Source organism: Hyaena hyaena, unplaced genomic scaffold (genome assembly GCF_003009895.1).
Source record: "Hyaena hyaena isolate Hyena2069 unplaced genomic scaffold, ASM300989v1 scaffold_551, whole genome shotgun sequence".
Lineage (NCBI taxonomy): Eukaryota > Metazoa > Chordata > Mammalia > Carnivora > Hyaenidae > Hyaena > Hyaena hyaena.
This window is the reverse complement of record NW_024081183.1, coordinates 673,267-692,184: the sequence shown is the minus strand read 5'-3', so window position 1 is coordinate 692,184 and position 18,918 is coordinate 673,267. Positions and strand designations below refer to the sequence as shown.

General features: G+C 38.2%; 1 pseudogene; it reads right to left on the bottom strand.

Moving 5' to 3' along the window:
• Positions 1 to 339: 339 nt before the first annotated feature.
• The window catches only part of LOC120247855, a 34,705-nt pseudogene continuing 16,126 nt past the window's right edge, over positions 340 to 18,918 (bottom strand).

Sequence of the window (18,918 nt, the reverse complement as noted above, 5' to 3'; positions counted from 1 at the left end):
ACATGAATATTACCTCAAGTCCATTAGTATATTCTTCAGTTTAACAGGACTTCTCCCCTTCAGGGAGTAACTAACAATGAAACCCATGATCTGACTGAAATCTTTACCATGTCGTATTTCAATGTGTGGACTGTGAAGTCTTCACCACACATCACACTTACAGGGGCTCTCTCCCAAATGGATCTGCATTCACGAAATATTTATCGAATGACTATTTGTGCCAGGCAGTACGTCAGGAGCTGGGGACAAAATGGTGAGCAAAAGCATGTAAAATGAAGACTCTCATGGCGCTCACAGAATTGAGGCAGAAACAGACTGGTAAAGGGGAAGAGATGCGCTCTAACAGAAGTTCTGACCACATGCTCCACACCAATGGGGTTTATCTCCCATGTGGGATCGATGAAGATGCAGGTTCATGACATAACTGAAACCCTTATGTCTCTCATATTTAATGGTTTCTCTGTGTAAACTCTGAAAAGGTTTCTCTCCTGTGTGAACTCTCCAATGAACACAAAGATTTGTGTTATAACTGAAGCCTTTGCCGCATGTATCACATATGAAGGGTTTCTCTCCAGTGTGAATTTTCTGATGATAGTGAAGATCTGTGCTCCTACTAAAGCTCTTCCCACACTCAGCACAGTCGTAAAGTTTCTTCCCTGTGTGGAAAAGGCGATGTGTTGAGAAAAAGAAAATGTTTGCAATGATGAAAAATGATTGTCAAAAATCTCAAGGCTGCAAGCAATAGGCTATCAGACTGGAGAATGTGGAAAACTGTATTAGTTAAAAAAACAACTTGAAGAGTTCTACCAAGACTCAGAGGGAAAGGATTAAAAAAGTGAAGTTACAAGAAAAATATTAAGTTGTGAAGGATAGACCTAGGAGATCTTACATCTGTATAGGAGATCCAGAAAGAGCAAACAGAAGCATTAATGAAAAAGTGTACTTAATCTGAAAGACATGACTCTTTAGATTGAAAGTATCCCCCCAGTACCATATAGGAGTTGAAACAGGACAAACTAATATTCACATATGTGTGTGAAACTTCTGAATTTCAAGGATCAACAAAAGCATATAAAATATTTTAAAAACACACACACAAATTACTCCTTTGAAAAGAGAGCAAGACTGGCAGAAGACAATGGTACAACGTCTCTAGTATCCTGAAGAAAAAAGACCATACTCAATAATTCTAAGACCTCAACCAATGGTTCCCTTACATAGGCAACATATGCAAAAGGAAGATATTCTCAAAACAAAGACCACCAAAATTAATCAAAATAAAAACTCATGAAGAGGGAAAATATGAAAAGCAAAAAGTAAAAATGAATAATAAAAGCTTTTCCTCCTTTTCACTCAATAAAATCTCATAAAATAATAAGGAAAATGTCTCTGAGCTGAAAGATTCAGATGACTAGGCTCAATGACTGGCAAACATGATTACTTAAAAAAAAATTTGCACACTCATACATTCTGTTAAAATTCCAAGGAGAAAAAGAAGAAAGTTCTCAGTGTTTTCAGAAAGGAAGAAAAAGAACAGGTTAAAGATACAATGGATAAAACATTCTCAGGGAAAATGATTTTTGAATATAGGGGTCTCAACCACACTAGTATTCAAGACTAGGGTGAATAGAAATACCCTTACAAACATGTAAGAGTTCATAAAGTTTGTTTGCAAGTGAAAAATAGATCCAAGCAAAAAACAGATGTGGGGTTTAAGAAATTATGGAACAAATTAAGGCTACTTTAATCTCTGACAAAGTAAAGATACAATGTAAAAAAAATTAACAGAATTATATCTGGTTTCAACAAAACAGGACATGGGGAGAGGATGTGTGTGTGAGAATGCTAAGTGAAAGTTTGTTAAGAGATCTGTATTCTGGAGAGTGGAATTCATGAATAACCGTTTAATGCTTGCCCCTGACAGAAATATATAAAACATATTAAAACCTTAAGGGTAATTAATTGAGGGATAAAAATAGAGGGGGAAAAATGAAAGAAACAAGAATTCATTTAGAACTCCCAAATAAGGGAAGTGGGTGAGGAGTTAGAATGCATAAAATGTCAGGAATCAGACCAAATATATTAATCATCACAGTAACTGTAAATGGGCTAAATTCCACTTAAAGTCTTAGAGATTCCAAGATTAGGTTAAAAAAGCCAGCCATTTACAACTTGCAAGAGACAAATATACACTGGCAAATGCTAAGTAAGAGAACAGATGAACAACATTAATATCTGACAAGGCAGAATTCAAGGAAAGACACATTAACCAGGGGATTTCTGGGGAAGCTGGTGGAGTAAGAGGACCCTAAGCTCACCTTATCCACGGATACAACTAGATAACACTCACGTCAGTATAAGTAACCCGGAAAACCACCCAAAGAATGGCAGGACAAACACAACAACTCAATGTAGAGAAGAGGCACGTCAAAGAGGGTAGGAAGAATACAGTGGAGAGACAGCCCACAGTTCTGTTTATCTGAGGAAGGGAGGGAGCCACAGTCATGGAGAGGGGTAAGAAAAACATTATCACACTGGGGAGCCTGTATGTGGTACATGAATCATGATAGCATTTGGCTTTGAAAACCAGAGGGGCCAAATTTCATAAATTCTTACAGCCAGTGGAACGTCAAGCCTGGAACTTCAAAAATCAGCAGGCTTTGCTCTGGGAGAGCCCAGAGTGCAATAGGAAATAGAGTCACTGCCATTAAAGAGCTTGCACGACAAACAACCCATGGAGATTCAGTGTAGAAGCAGCAGCTGGAAAAATGTCTGGGGCATATGAGAGGGAGAGCCATTTACTAATCACAGAGTGTGTCCCACAGGTACAGATTTTGCTGGAAGACTCTTCCAGGAACAAAGGAGCTAGTGAGCACTGTATCCCTCCCCTGTTCCCCCAGAATAAATACATGACCACCTGCAGGAACAAGTGTGGTACAGGCATTCATTACCTAACTTGCTTACACTGTGCTCCACCCCCTCCAGCCTTGCCTGCCTCAGTATGGCACTGCGGTTCCCCATGCCCAAAAGACCAGTGCAAACTTTGCCAACACAGCCTCTCCCAACTGTGTGTTCTGTGGAACTTCAGTCCTGGAGGCTATGGGGGCTCGTCACCTTCTACAGAGGATACGCACACCTTGTTGAAACTGCCCACCACACCCACACTATGTGCAGCAGCCCCAGCTGCCAGTCTCGGTGGCGGTTTCATGTCCCTATGGAACAGGACCAGTGCCACTTTGTAAAAAGTGTGCACCCCACACACTATTTCAAAAGCAAGAGCCAGTAGCTGATTTTCCTAACACCCAGAAATAGATACAGAGAGACAAAATGAGGTGACAGAGTAACATGCCAGAAGTGAACAGGACAAAACCACAGCAAGAGACTTAAGTGAAACAGATATAAGTAATATGCCTGATAGTAAATTTAAAGTAATTTTCATAAAGATACTCACTGAACTTGAGAAAACAGTGGAGGACATTACTAAGACCCTTAACAAAGAGGAAGAAAACAAAAAAGAACCAATCAGAGACAACTTATTTAACTTCAGCAAATGAAGTTAAAAATACACTAAAGGGAATAAATAGCAGGCTAGAAGAAGCAGAACGAATTAGCAACTGGAGGACAGAGTAATGGAAAGTAATCAAGCTGAGCAGGTAAGAATAAAAAATTATGCAGAATGAGAATAGACTTAGGGAGCTCAGTGACTCCATCAAGTGCAATAACATTTGCATTACAGAAATCCCAGAAGAAGGCGGGGGGGGGGGGGGGGGGGGGGGGGGGGGGGGGGGGGGAGGAGGGAGAGCTGAAAATTTCCCTAATCTAGGGGAAGAAAATGATATCCAGATCTAGGAGGCACAGAGATCTGCTAACAAAATCAACCCAAGGAGGTGCACACCAAGACCTAGTAGTCAAAACGGCAGAAAGTAGTGATGGAGAATTTTTAAAGCAGCAAAAGAAAAGACAGTTACATACAAGGAAAACCCCATACAGCTGTAAGTGGATTTTTCAGCACAAACTTTGCAGGCCAGAAGGGAGTGGTATATGTTCAAAATGGTGAAAGGGAAAAACCACAGCCAAGAATATCCTATCAACTAAGGCTATCATTCAGAATAAAAGATAAAGAATTTCCCAAACAGAAGCTAAAGATGCTCGTGACCACTAAACCAGCCCTACAAGTAATGTTAAAGGGGACACTGAGTGGAAAGGAAAGATCATAATTAAGAATAAGAAAAGTAGGAAGCACAACAGCAGTAAAAATACGTATATCTGTAAAAATCAGCCAGGGGACTTACAAAAAAAAAAAAAAAAAAAAAGGGATGTAAAGTATGACCGCATATACCTAAAACATAGGAAAGAGTTAAAGAATGGGTTCAAACTTAAGTAACCACCAAATTAATATACACTATATGCAGAAGATGTTATATACAAACCTAATGGTAACCACAAATCAAAAGCCAGTAATAGATTACAAAAAGAAAAGGAAAGGAATCCAAGTATATCACTAAAGAAAGCTAACTTACGGTGAGAGAAGAAAGCAAAGGAAAATAGGAACAAAGAAGATCTATAAAAACAACCACAAAACAACAAAATGGCAATAAATGCAGACCTATCAAAAAATGTTTTGAATGTAAATGTGCTAAATCCTCCAATAAAAAGACATAAGTTGATAGACTGGATAATAAAAATAAGACCCATCTATATGCTACCTCCAGGAGACTCATTTCAGACCTAAAGATACATGAAGATTGAAAGTGAGGGGATGGGGGTATCTGGGTGGCTCAGCTGGTTAAACATCTGACTCTTGATTTTGGTCAGGTCATGATCTCACAGTTCATGAGTTTGAGCCCCACATCAGGCTCTGTGCTAACAGTGCACGGTTTGCTTGGGATTCTCTCTCCCTCTCTTTCTTCCCCTCCCCTGCTCACACTCTTTCTCTAAATAAATAAATTAACTTACAAAAAGAAAGTGAGGGGGTGGAGAAATATTTATCACGCAAATGGATGTGAAAAGAAAGCCAGAGTAGCAATACTTAGACAAATTGTAACAAGAGACAAAGAAGGTCACTATGTAATCATCAGGCAGACAATCCAAGACGACTAACAATTGTATTTATGCACCCAACATGGAGCACCCAAATACATAATACAGTTAATAGCAAATATAAATAAACTAATTGATAGTAATACAATTGTAGGGGACTTTAACACCTCACTTACATCAATGGACAGGTCATCTAAAAAGAAAATCAACAAGAAAACAGTGACTCTGAATGACACACTGGACCAAATGGATTTAGTATATATATTCAAAATATTCCATCCTAAAACAGCAGAATATACATTCTTTTCAAGTAAACATGGAACACTGTCCAGAATAGGTCACATATTAGGCCACGAAACAACTATCAACAAATTCAGAAAGATCAAGTTCATACCATGCATCTCTCTGACCACAATGCAATGAAACTGGAAATTAACCACAAGAAAAAAATCTGGAAAGAGCACACATACATGGAGGTTAAATAATGTGTTACTAAACAATGAATGGATCAACCAAAAAATGAAAAAAAAATACATAGAGATAAATGAAAATGAAAGCACAATGATTCAGAATCTTTGGGATGCAGCAAAAGCAGTTCTAAGACAGAAGTTTATAGCAATGCAAGCCTACCTCAATCAAGGTTGGGGTTAGGGTTAGGGTTACACAACCTAGCCTTCCACCTAAAGGAGACAGAAAAAGAAGAAAAAACAAAACCCAAAATTATCAGAGTAAAGATTAGAGCAGAAATAAATGATATAGAAACTAAAACAACAACAACAAAACAATAGATCAGTGAAACCAGGAGCTGGTTTTTGGAAAGATCAATGAAATCAATAAACCTCTGGCCAGACTCATCACAAAAAAGAAGACTCAAAATCAGAAACAAAAGAGCAGAAATAACAAAACTGACACTACAGAAATACAAAGGATTATAAGAGAATATTATGAAAAATTATATACCAACAAATTGGACAACCTAGAAGAAATGGATAAATTCCTAGAAACATATAATCTACCAAAATTGAAGCAAGGAGAAATAGGAAATTTGAACAGACCAATTACCAGCAGTGAAGTTGAATCCGCAATCAAAAAACTCCCAGCAAAAAAAAAAAACCCAGGACCAGGAGGATTCTGCCAAACATTCAAAGAAGAGTTAATACCTATTCTTCTCAAACTTTTCCAAAACATAGAAGGGAAAGAAAACTTCCAAATTCATTCTGTGAGGCCAGCATTACCCCGATTCCAAAACTAGACAAAGACATCACAAAAAGAGTATAGGCCAAATATCTCTGATGAGCATAGATACAAAAATATTAGCAAACCGAATCCAACAACGCATTAAAAAAAGTCATTTACTATGATCATGTGGGATTTTTCCTGGATGGCAAGGGTGGTTCAATTTTCACAAATCAATTCGATGTGACACATCACATCAATAAAAGAAATGTTAAAACCATATGATCATTTCAACAGACACAGAAAAAGTATTTGACAAACCACAACATCCATTCAGGATAAAAACAATCAACAAAGTAGGCTTAGAAGGAACATATGTAAACATAATAAAGGCCTTATATGGAAATCCCACAGTGAACATCCTACACAATGGGAGGAACTGAGAGCTTTCTTCCCAAGGTCAGAACAAGACAAGGATGTCCACTCTCACTACTTTTATTCAACATAATAACGGAAGTCCAAGCTGCAGAAATCATACAAGATACAAATTTAACATACAGAAATCTTGGTGCATTTCTATACAGCAATAACAAAGTGGCAGAAAGAGAAAATAAGAAAATAATCTCATTTACAATTGCACTAAAATGAATAAAATACCTCGGAATAAGCTTAACCAAGGAGATGAAAGACCTATACTCTGGTCAGAGAAATTAACTGATGAGAGAAATTAAAGACAGCACAAATAAATGGAAAGATACAGCATGGTCATGGATTGGGAGAACAAGTATTGTTAAAATGTCCATATTATCCAAAGCTTTTAGAATGTTGTTCAAACTGGGGTGCCCAGGTGGCTTAGTCAGTTAAGTATCTGGGTCTTGATATTGACTCAGGTCATGATCTCACAGTTCACAGGATCAAGCCCCACATTGGGCTCTGTACTGACAGCATGGAGCCTGCTTGAGATTCTGTCTCTCCCTCTCTTCTGCCCCACTCACATGCTTTCTCTCTCTAAAAAAAATAAACTTAAAAAAAGAATGTTGTTTGAACTTAAATGACCATCAACTTAATACAGATTGCTATCTACACAGTCTGCTCTATATGAACCGAATCAATGATAACTACAAATCAAAAACCTAAAATAAATACACAAAAAATAAAGAGAAAAGGATCCAAGCATAACACTAAAGAAAGTCATTAAGCCACAAAGAAAGAGAGCAAGAGAAGAGGAAAGGAACAGAGAACTATAATAACCAGAAAAAATTTTAACAAAATGGCAATAAGTATGTGCTTATCTATAATTACTTTAAATGTAAATAGACTAAAATCTCCAATCAAAAGACAGGGTAACTGAATGGATTTAAAAAAAAAAAAGACCCATCTGTATGCTATAAGAGACTCACTTACACCTAAAGACTCAAAGAGGCTGAAAGTGAAAGTATGGAGAAATGATATCCATGCAATAAAAAGGGGAAAAAAGCTAGAGTTAACAATACTGATATCAGACAAAATGACTTTATTTTATTTTTATTTATTTATTTTTTTCCCAGAGCCCACAGTTTATTACGGAGGCTCTCCAGGGAACGGGTGAGGAAAGAGTGTACCAGCAGGGGTCTCCTCTGGTCCTCAGTGCCTTCCGGCCCTGGCCCTGGCCCTGGCCCTGGGAGGCCCTGAGACAGCACCGCATACTTTGTGGGAGGGCACAGAGATGTGGCAGAGGGGGGCTGGGGACCTGCTGTACCCCAGGACCACCTCGGAAGGCTCGCCAGCCTCCTGTGTTGTCTGGAAGCTGGTGTCTGGGGAGCAGACAAAATGACTTTAAAACAAAGGCTGTAGCAAGAGACAAATTGAGTATTATATAATGATAAAGGGATCAATCCAATAAGAGGGTACAATAATCGAAAATATCTATGCACCCAACATAGATGCACCTAAATGCATAAAGCTAATAGTAACAGACATAAAAGGAAAAAATGACACTAGTACAGAATAGCAGGGGACTTTAATACCCCACATCAATAGATGGATGATGCAGACATAAAATCAATAAGGAAACAGTGGATTTGAAAGATACGTTAGACCAAACAGATCTAACAGATATATACAGAATGTTCTACCTAAGAACAGCAGCATACATAGTCTTTTTAAGTTCACATGGAACATTCTCCAGGATAGATCACATGTTAGTTCATAAAATAAGCTCAATAAATGTAAAGAAGATTGAAATCACATCAAGCATATTTTCTGACCAAACGATATGAAACTAGAAAACAATTCTAAGAAAAAAAAAATGAAAAAACAACAACAACACACGGAGGTTAGACAACATGCTACTAAGCACCAATGGGTCAATGAAGAAATCAGAGGAAACAAAAAAAAAATACCTGGAGACCAATGAAAATGAAAACATAATGGTCCAAAATCTTTAGAACATACCAAAAGCCACTTCTAAGAGGGAAGGTTATAGAGATGCAGGCCTACCAAAAGAAATAAGAAAAATCTCAAATGAACAATCTAACCTTATACCTAAAGGAATTAGAAAAATAACACAGCCTATAGGGACCTCATCAAGATAAAAATCTTCTGCACGGCAAAGGAAACAATCAATAAAACTAATAGGCAACTGACAGAATGGGAAAAGATAGTTGCAAATGACATATCAGATAAAGGGCTAGTATCCAAAATCTATAAGGAACTCACCAAACTCCACCCCCAAAAAACAAATAATCCAGTGAAGGAATGGGCAGAAGATATGAACAGATACTTCTCCCAAAGAGGACATCCAGATGGCCAACACATGAAATGATGCTCAGCGTCCCTCATCATCAGGGAAATACAAATCAAAACCACACTGAGATACCACCTCATGCCAGTCAGAGTGGCTAAAATGAACNGTTTTTCCCCTCTAGAAAACAGTATGGAGATTCCTCAAAAAATTAACAACAGAACTCCCCTATGACCCAGCAGTAGCACTGCTAGGAATTTACCCAAGGGACACAGAAGTGCTGATGCATAGGAGCACATGTACCCCAATGTTCACAGCAGCACTCTCCACAATAGCTAAAACATGGAAAGAACCTAACTGTCCATCAACTGATGAATGGATCAAGAAGATGTGGTTTATCTATACAATGGAATACTACATGGCAATGAGAAAGAATGAAATCTGGCCATGTGTAGCAACGTGGTTGGAACTTGAGGGTGTTATGCTGAGCGAAGTAAGTCAGGCAGAGAAGGACAGATACCATATGTTTGCACATATAGGTGGATTAGGAGGAACTTAATGGAGGACCATGAGGGAGAAGAAGGGGAAAAATAGTTGGGGAGAGGGAGGGAGGTAAACCATGAGAAGAGTCTTGAATGCTGAGAACAAACTGAGGGCTGATGGGAGTCGGGGGGAAGGGGAGGGGGGTGATGCGTATGGAGGAGGGGACTTGTTGGGATGAGCACTGGGTGTTATATGGAAACCAACTTGACACTAAACTATTTAAGAAAAAAAAAATCCTAGGAGAAAAAAAAAAGAAAAATAACACAGCCTTGGGCTAGGAGAAAGTAGGAAATAATAGAGTGGAAATAAATGATACAGATAAAAAAAATAGAAATATCAATGAAATCAAGAGCTGTTCTTTGAAAAGATGTAAAAAACTGAGAAACCTTTAGCCATACTCATCAGGAACAAAAGAGAACTCAAATAAATCAGAAATGAAAGAGCAGAGGTAACAACTGACACCACAGAAATACAAAGAATTATAAGACACTACTAGTAAAAAATTATATGCAAACAAATTGCACATCCTAGAAGAAATGGATAAATTCCTAGAAACAAATTCATCCAAAACTAAATCTGGAAGAAATTAAAAATCTGAACAGACTGATTACTACTGATTCAATTAACAAAATTGAATTGGTAAATTCCCAACAAACAAAAGTCTGGGACCAGATAGCTTCACAGGTACATTCTGCCAAACATTTAAAGAAGAGCTAATAGCTGTCCTTAAACTATTCTAGAAAATATAAGAGGAAGGAAAGCCTCCAAACTCCTTCTATGAGGCCAGAATTACCTTTGATACAAAAACAGACAAGAAACTATAAGAAAAGACAATTATAGGCCAATATCCCTGATGAACACACATGCAAAAATCCTCAACAAAATATAAGCAAATAAAATTCAACAGTACAATTAAAAGGATCATTCACCATGATCAAATGGGATTTATTCCAAGGATGCAAAAGTGGTTCAATATTCTCAAATCAGACAATGTGATACATCACATTGACAAGAGGAAGGATAAAAACCACATGATTATTTCAATAGATGCAGAAAAGGCATTTGACAAAGTACAACATCCCTTGATGATAAAAACTCTCAACAAAGTGGGTTTAGGGGGAACATACCTCAACATAATAAAGGCCGTAAATTGTAAACATAGTGTTAACATCATACTCAATGGTGAAAACCTGAAAGTATTTCTTCAAAGATCAGGAACAAGACAAGGATATCCACTCCACCACTTTTATTCAACATAGTAAGGGAAGTCCTAGCTGCAACAATCAGACAAGAAAAGAAATAAAAGGCATCCAAATTGATGAGGAAGTAAAATTGTCACTCTTTACAGATGACATGATACGATATGTTTAAAACTCTAAAAACTCCATCAAAAAACCCTATGAGAGCTGATAAATGAATTCAGTAAAGTTGGAGGTTACAAAACTAATATACAGATACCTGTTGTATTTTTTTAAATCTTTGCACTTCTATACACTAATAATGAAGTAGCAGGAGAAAAATTAATAATCCCACTTATAATTGCACCAAAAAGTACCAAGGAATAAACTTAACCAAAGAGGTAAAAGATCTATACTCTGAAAACCATATGACATTGATGAAGGAAACTGAAGACAACATAAAAAATGGAAAGATATAGATGCTAATGGATTGGAAGAATTAATATGGTTAAAATGCCCACTCTACCCAAAGCAACCTACCAATTCAATGAAATGTTTATCAGAATACCAATACTATTTTTCATAGCACAACAAATAATCCTAAAATTCTAATGGAACCACAAAAGACCCTGAACAGCCAAAGCAATCTTGAGGAAGAATAAGAAAGCTAGAGGTATCACAATCCCAGATTTCAAGATATACTACAAAGCTATAGAAATTGAAACAGTAGGGGGCGCCCGGGTGGCTTAGTCGGTTAAGCGTCCGACTTTCGCTCAGGTCATGATCTCGCGGTTCGTGGGTTCGAGCCCCGCGTCGGGCTCCGTGCTGACTGCCACCTCAGAGCCCGGAGCCTGTTTCAGAGTCTGTCACTCCCTCTCTCTCTGACCCTCCCCTGCTCATGCTGTCTCTCTCTCTCTCTCTCTCCTCAAAATAAATAAATAAAACATTTAAAAAAAAAATAAAAATAAAAAAAAAAGAAATTGAAACAGTAGGATACTGGCACAAAAACAGACACATAGATCAAGAGAACAGGATAGAGAGCCCAGAAACAAACCCCTGCTATATGGTCAATCTATGGCAAAGGAGGCAAAAATATACAATGGGGAAAAGACAGTCTCTTCAATACTGGACAGCTACATGCAAAAGAATGAAATTGGACTGCTTTCTTATACCATACACAAAAATAAACTAAAAATGGATTAAGACTTAAATGTGTGACCTAAAAACATATAATCCCTGAAAGAAAACATAGGCGATAATTTCTTGGACGTTGGCCTTAGCAACGTACTTATGGTTATGTCTCCTGAGGCAAGGGAAACAAAAGCAAAAATAAACTATTGGGACTACACCAAAATAAAAAGGTATTCATAGCCAAGGAAATCATCAACAGAACAAAAAGGCAACCTATTGAATGGGAGAAGATATTTGCAAATGACATATCCAAGGTGTTAATATCCAAATATGTAAAGAACTTCTACAACTCAACACCAAAAAAACCAATCTGATTAAAAAATGGACAGAAGATACCATTAGACAGTGTTCCAGAGAAGACATCCAGATGGCCAACAGACACATGAAAAGATGTTTAACATCACTCCCCATCCGGGAAAGCCAAATCAAAACCAAAATGAGATATCACCTCAAACCTGTCAGAATGGCTAGTACCAAACAGAGAAGAAATAAGTGTTAGCGAGGATATGGGGGAAAGGGAAACCTTATGCCCTGCTGGTGGGAATGCAAACTGATGCAACCACTATGGAAAACAGGATGGAGTTGCCTCAAAAACTTAAAAACAGAAATAGCATCTGATCCAGTAATTCCACTACTGGATACTTACCCAAAGAAAACGAAAACATTAATTCAAAATGATATACACAGCCCTATGTGCACTGCAGCATTATTTACAATAGCTGAGATATGGAAGTAATCCGAGAGCCACTGAGAGATGAATGGATAAGGGAAATTAGGTATATATACACAATGGAATATTACTTAGTCATAAAAACTAAGATCTTGCAATTTGCAATAGCATGGATGGAGAATATTATGCTAAGTGAAATAGAGAAAGACAAATATTATATGATTTCACTTATATGTGTAATGTAAAAAACAAAACAAATTGAGTAACAGTAGCAACAACAAAAACAACCAGAAAACAGATTCATAAATAGAGAACAAACTGGTGGTTGCCAGAAGGAGGCTGGGAAGGGGGATGGGCAAAATAGGTGAAAGGGTTTAAGAGGTATAAACTTCCAATTACAAAATCCATAAGTCACGGAGGTGAATACTACAGCATAGGGACAGTCAATAATATTGTAACACTGCATAAGTGACAGATGGTAAGTACACTTATCATGGTGAGCATTGTGTAATGTATAGAATTGTCAAGTCACTATATTGTGCACCTGAAACCAATACATTTTATGTCGACTATATTTCAATAGAACAAATTTTTAAATAGTGATTTGGATACTCTGATATTTGAATCACAAGCCTTCGTTTAGTTAAAAACTTTAAGAGTCCACAGATTTTAGCAACCAAGGAAAAAAAATACTCCAAAGAGTAATTGTCCTCACCCACTAAGACCAGGTTGTCACAGATTTCCAGCATACCTCTTTGTATAGGGCCCTTTGTGCAGGATCTAGTTGCCCCACTCCTCCTCAGTGAAGTCCATGGCCACATCCTTGAATGTAACAGGTTCCTAAAACACCAAAGAACAGTAATTCCTCTTAAGCACCTATACCAATGATTGTGACCTATACCAATGATTGTGGTGCAAAAGGTTAAACTTGGGAACACTGACAAAGGTAAATAGAATAAAGAAGACTTCAGAGTTCTGCCCCAAGACATATGAATAATTAAGAGAGGCGACTGGGTGGCTCAGTTGGTTAAGTGTCCCACTTCGGCTCAGGTCATGATCTTGCAGTTCGTGGGTTCAATCCCCACATTGGGCTCTGTGCTGACAGCTCAGAGCCTGGAGCCTGCTTCAGATTGTCTCCCTCTCTCTCTGCCCCTCCCCTGCTCATGCTCTGTCTCTCTCTTTCAAAAATAAATAAACATTTTTAAAAAAATTTTTAATTAAAAAAATTAAAACATTTTAAAAGATAATAACTTATGCAGAGGCTCACTAACCCTAATAATATGAAGAGCTCTTAAAAATCAAGTAGAAGAAGACAAAAGATAGGCATTCTCTCCCTTTCTTTCTGCTCCTTCCCCACTCATGCACACACTCTCTCAAAATAAACAAACTTAAAAAAAACATACAAGTGAAAAGTGATCTGAATAATTCCTAAAAGAAAAATAAATGGCCAATAAACACTAGGTAAAAATTTCTTTGGAAAACAATTTGGCAGTATCTATCAAGCATATCCTTTGATCTAACATTCCCAATTCTAGAAATTCATCCTCATCAAGATAATTAATGACTCCCTTGCTAATAAATCCAATGGAAAGTTTTCAATCTTTTTTATGTTTGACTTTGCATTATTTGGCCCTGTTTTCCACATGGTCTTCCTCAAAACTCTCCCCTCCTAGACCTCGGATATTAGAGTAACCCAGCTTTTCTCCTGACTCTCTGATCACTCTTTCTCAATCTCTTTTTCTATTCATCAATGTTGGGGTTCCCAAGCCGCCTTCTCACTCTCCCTATGTGATTTCATCTATCCTGACAGCTTCAAATGCCATTCAAATGCTGGCAAATCTCAAATGCACTTTGGCAGCCAAGACCTCAAGCCAGACCTAGAGTTTCAGACCCTATTATCTACATGATGAACATCCAGTGTGAGATTTATTTGATAGATCTTTAAGCATCGATAAAGGTAATCGATAAAGATCTACCAAACGAAATAAAGATCCACTTGGATGTTTCAAAGCCATCTAAATCAACCAGCTCAGTTCTGACTTTATCTCCCTTTCCAGACCTGCTTCTCTCCCCACATCCCCTAACTCACGAAACCACACCTCCCCCACTCAGATGTTCAAGTCAGCAAAAGAGGCATCATCATTTACTTCCTCTATGTCATATCTCACACCTGCTCCATCACTAAATCTTTGTAAAGATCTCTCTTCTCTCTGCTGACACCACTTTTCTGAGCCACCATCTCACCTCTGCCTCCTAACTGGTCTATACCATCTTGCCTTCCTGCAGCATAACCTCTACTCTGGCCCCTCTTGTTGTGACCAGCCTTAAATAGTTTAAATAGTTGTGTTCAAGGTTTTTCTTTAGTTACCTTCTTTTTCTTCTTTTGTCACATACTGGCTTAACCAAGCCCATGACTTTAATCACCACATCCATGGTTACAACTCATAAATTTGTATCTTTACCCTGGATCTGTCTCAGACCTTGATATCTAACTTTCTTCTAGACTTCTTTAATTGGATGTCCCATAGGTACTTCAAAGTGTCTTCTAACTCCCCCTACACACACACACACACACACACACACACACACACACACACACTCCATCTCCTCTGTTCCTTATCACAGTGAAGATTTCACCATTCACCCGGCTGCCCAAAACTTGTGCTTCAGCCTTAACCGGTCCCCTTTCCCTCACTCCCCACAACTATACACAGACCCATAGTGTTATATCTGTTTTAGATACATACTTGAAGACGTCCATATTTTTCATATATTTACTTATCTACACAGCCAGCTTCCATTTCATTTCAAAGCTAGAGCTCAACATTAAGTTCACTGAACCCTACCTAATTAGGCATGCTAACAGATACATTTATTATTAAACACGTCGAATGATTCCTTGATCTATTATTCTTTTTGGCAACCCAGAAACTTTAAACACCCTACGTCTAAGGAATTTTTCACCTTATGAATCTGTGTGTCCTCAAGAGAAAAGCCAGATACTTGCTTGCCAGCATCCCTTGTAGCTCGGTCACCCAGCAAGGGTACTTGCACAAGTCTTTAATTCAGAAGCTAATGGCTGGGAAGAGTAAGGATGGCAGCAGAAGCATCCAGTTACAGAAGCAGTAGAAGCAAATGTTCTAGAGGTGGTGTTTGTAGCCCTGGGTCAGCAGTGCAAACTAAGCGTCTGCCCAGCAGTGGTCACTCCATTGGGATGGTCCAGCTGTGTGACTTGAGCATCGTTCCAAATTGTGTGGCTTCCAGGCCTGTCTTTCTGGCCTTTGAAGAGATTCTGTGAGCTACCAAATATCCCTCAATAAATTCCTTCTGGTTAAGGAGCATTTTGAATATTTGGACAGTTGGCATTAGAAAAATCTATTACTTATGTAATCATAGCAAGTGAGAAAGGAAATTTTATGGGATCATCTCACAGGATGGCAAAAACAACATTTAATAAAATAAACTTCTGTGTCAACTATACTTCAATTAAAAGAAAGAAAAAAGAAAATAAATGCCCAATTTTAAAACCCTTCTAAAGGAACAGTGGTCTAGGAACTATTTCTCTGAAATAATCAGAGAAAATATAAACCAAAATGAGAATAACATATCAATATGCAATGATAATTTTTTTAAAAACAACAGCTACTTGCTTAGAAGTCTGAAACCCTTCTAATCATATTGACAATCTTTTGACCCCCATTTTCACAAAATACATACTTTTTTATTTGACTAGCAACATATCATTCCTATTTTTTAATTTTTAAATGTTTATTTATTTTGAGGGAAAGAGAGACAGAGTGAGAGCAGGGGAGGGGCAGAAAGAGAGACACAGAATCTGAAGCAGGCTCTGGGCTCTGAGCTGTCAGCACAGAGCCCAATGTGGGGCTCGAACTCACGAATCCTGAGATCATGACCTGAGCCGAAGTCGGATGCTTACCCAAGTGAGCCACCCAGGCACCCCTATCATTCCTATTTTCACGCAAACTTGTGGATTCTTGAACTATCTTATAGACTAACTACTAACTGTAAACATAGCTGCATTCATACCCAAATAGAGTGGCTAAGTATTAAAATGCCCTTGATAAGAAGTGGCAGTTTGGACAATAGACAAGCATGTATCCTATGAACTGAAAATCATTTTATGGGATTAATGAAAAGCTACTGCTTTTCTTCCCAATTACTACATAACAACCAATATGAATAAGGATGTGATACATCTTTTAGTGTGCTTATTTGTATTTATTATGGTTCTATGAAGAAAGATTAAGTTGTACTGTAGGAAGACTCTTAAGAATGAAATTCAATGCCTTTTGTAAAGATTAAAATACTTCACTAATGATTTGTCAGTCTTGAAATTCAAACATCAACATCACTAATACTCAGTGTATTAATAATCATAACTCATTTTCTAGGACTATATATTATATGTGACTTAAAGACTGAAAATTAATAAGGGAAACCTTGCTTAGACTGGAGTCAGGAGGCCAGCAGGGGGAGCTCTCACACACTACCAACAGGTCAACAGCAGACCCAACAGGAGAGGCACCTGTACCTTGCAAGTCCACACTACTTTACCTCTTCGCTATCCCAGCAAGAGGAAGAAAGGTTTCCTCCTTCCCTGACAATAGCCCAGCAAAAGAAAGGCTGTCACAATTCAGCCAATGAAAAGCCACCATATGGGGCATCTGGGTGGCTCAGTCAGTTAAGTGCCTGGCTATTGATTTGGGCTCAGGCCATGATCTCACAGTTCATGAGATCGAGCCTCACATCAGGCTCTGCACTGACAGCAGGGAGCCTGATTCGGATTTTCTCTCTCTCCTTCTCTCTCTGCCCCTCCCCTGCTGCACACGTGCTCACTCACGCACTCACATGCTCGCTCTCTCTCTCTCTCTCTCTCTCAAAATAAACAAACTTTTTAAAAAAAGCCACTATAGGGGTGCCTGGGTGGTTCAGTTGGTTAAGCGTCCAACCTCGGCTCAGGTCATGATCTCACGGTTCATGGGCTCAAGCCCCGCGTCGGGCTCTGTGCTCACAGCTCAGAGCCCGGAGCCTGCTTCAGATTCTGTGTCTCCCCCTCTCTCTGACCCTCCCCTGCTCATGCTGCCTCTCTCAGAAATAAATAAAAAAAATTTTTAAATTAAAAAAAATTTTTTTTAAATATTTTTATTTATTTCTAGGAGAGAGAGAGAGAGACAGCGTGAGCAGGGGAGGGTCAGAGAGAGAGGGAGTCACAGACTGAAACAGGCTCCAGGCTCTGAGCTGGCAGTCAGCACAGAGCCCGACGCGGGGCTCGAACCCACGAACCGTGAGATCATGACCTAAGCGAAAGTCGGACGCTTAACCTTAACCGACTAAGCCACCCAGGCGCCCCCCCCTTTTTTTTTAAATATAAAAAAATTTTTTTTAAATAAAATAATAAAAGCCACTATACTCCAAATACCCACTTTACTCCAATGGACTTTTTGTTTATAACAAAAGAGCCCTCCCAACCCCCCCCCCCCCCCTGTACAAGAGTATTCCTCTCCTTTGTTCTACAGACTTGACTATGACTTTGCCTTAGCTTGCTTGTCCCTAGTTGCAATTCTCTGTTATACTTGAATAAACCAATTTTTTGCTGGTAGTTTTAAGTTAATAAGACATATGTAAGACTTAGGTTCTAGATAACCAGCCCCTGTCTTAATTCTGTTCTCAATCATCACAAAATTATTTCCTATATAAGTCATTTGTTATAATGCAGTGAATTAATGCAAAATTGCTACATCCAAAGATATAGCAAATTCAGAAACACAGTTGATCAAAATAAATTCCCAATAATTAGGTGTGTTCATACAGTGGCACTCATTTTCTTTCTTTCTTTTTTAATGTACATTTATTTTTGAGAGAGAGCAAGTGTGAGTGTGGGAGGTGCAGAGAGAGAGAGAGGAACAGAGGATCCAAAGTAGGCCTTGCACTGAAAGCAGCAACTCAATGCAGGGCTCGAACTCACGAACCCTGAGAACATGACTTGAACCAAAGTTGGATGCTCAACCAACTGAGCCACCCAGGTGCCCCAATTATCACCCATTCTCAATTATTATGAGAAGCTTTTGGGAACTGCTTGTAAAAATGAAAATATTCAAGTTGGTCTTGAATATGGAAACAATGCTAATATTTTGACTTGGTCTTTAATATCGGGAGATTGACAATATTTGTTAAAGAGTTTCTTTTACAAATTTACAGAAATAATATTGTATTTGTTCTTCATCAATAATGAATAATCCCATCAGTTACATTTTTAAAAATTTATTCCCAAATATAATAGAGATGTATCATTATAAATGCCTAAAACCACAGTTTTGGTTTTTTTTACATTTATTTATTTTTGAGAGACAGCATGAATGGGGGAGGCATAGAGAACA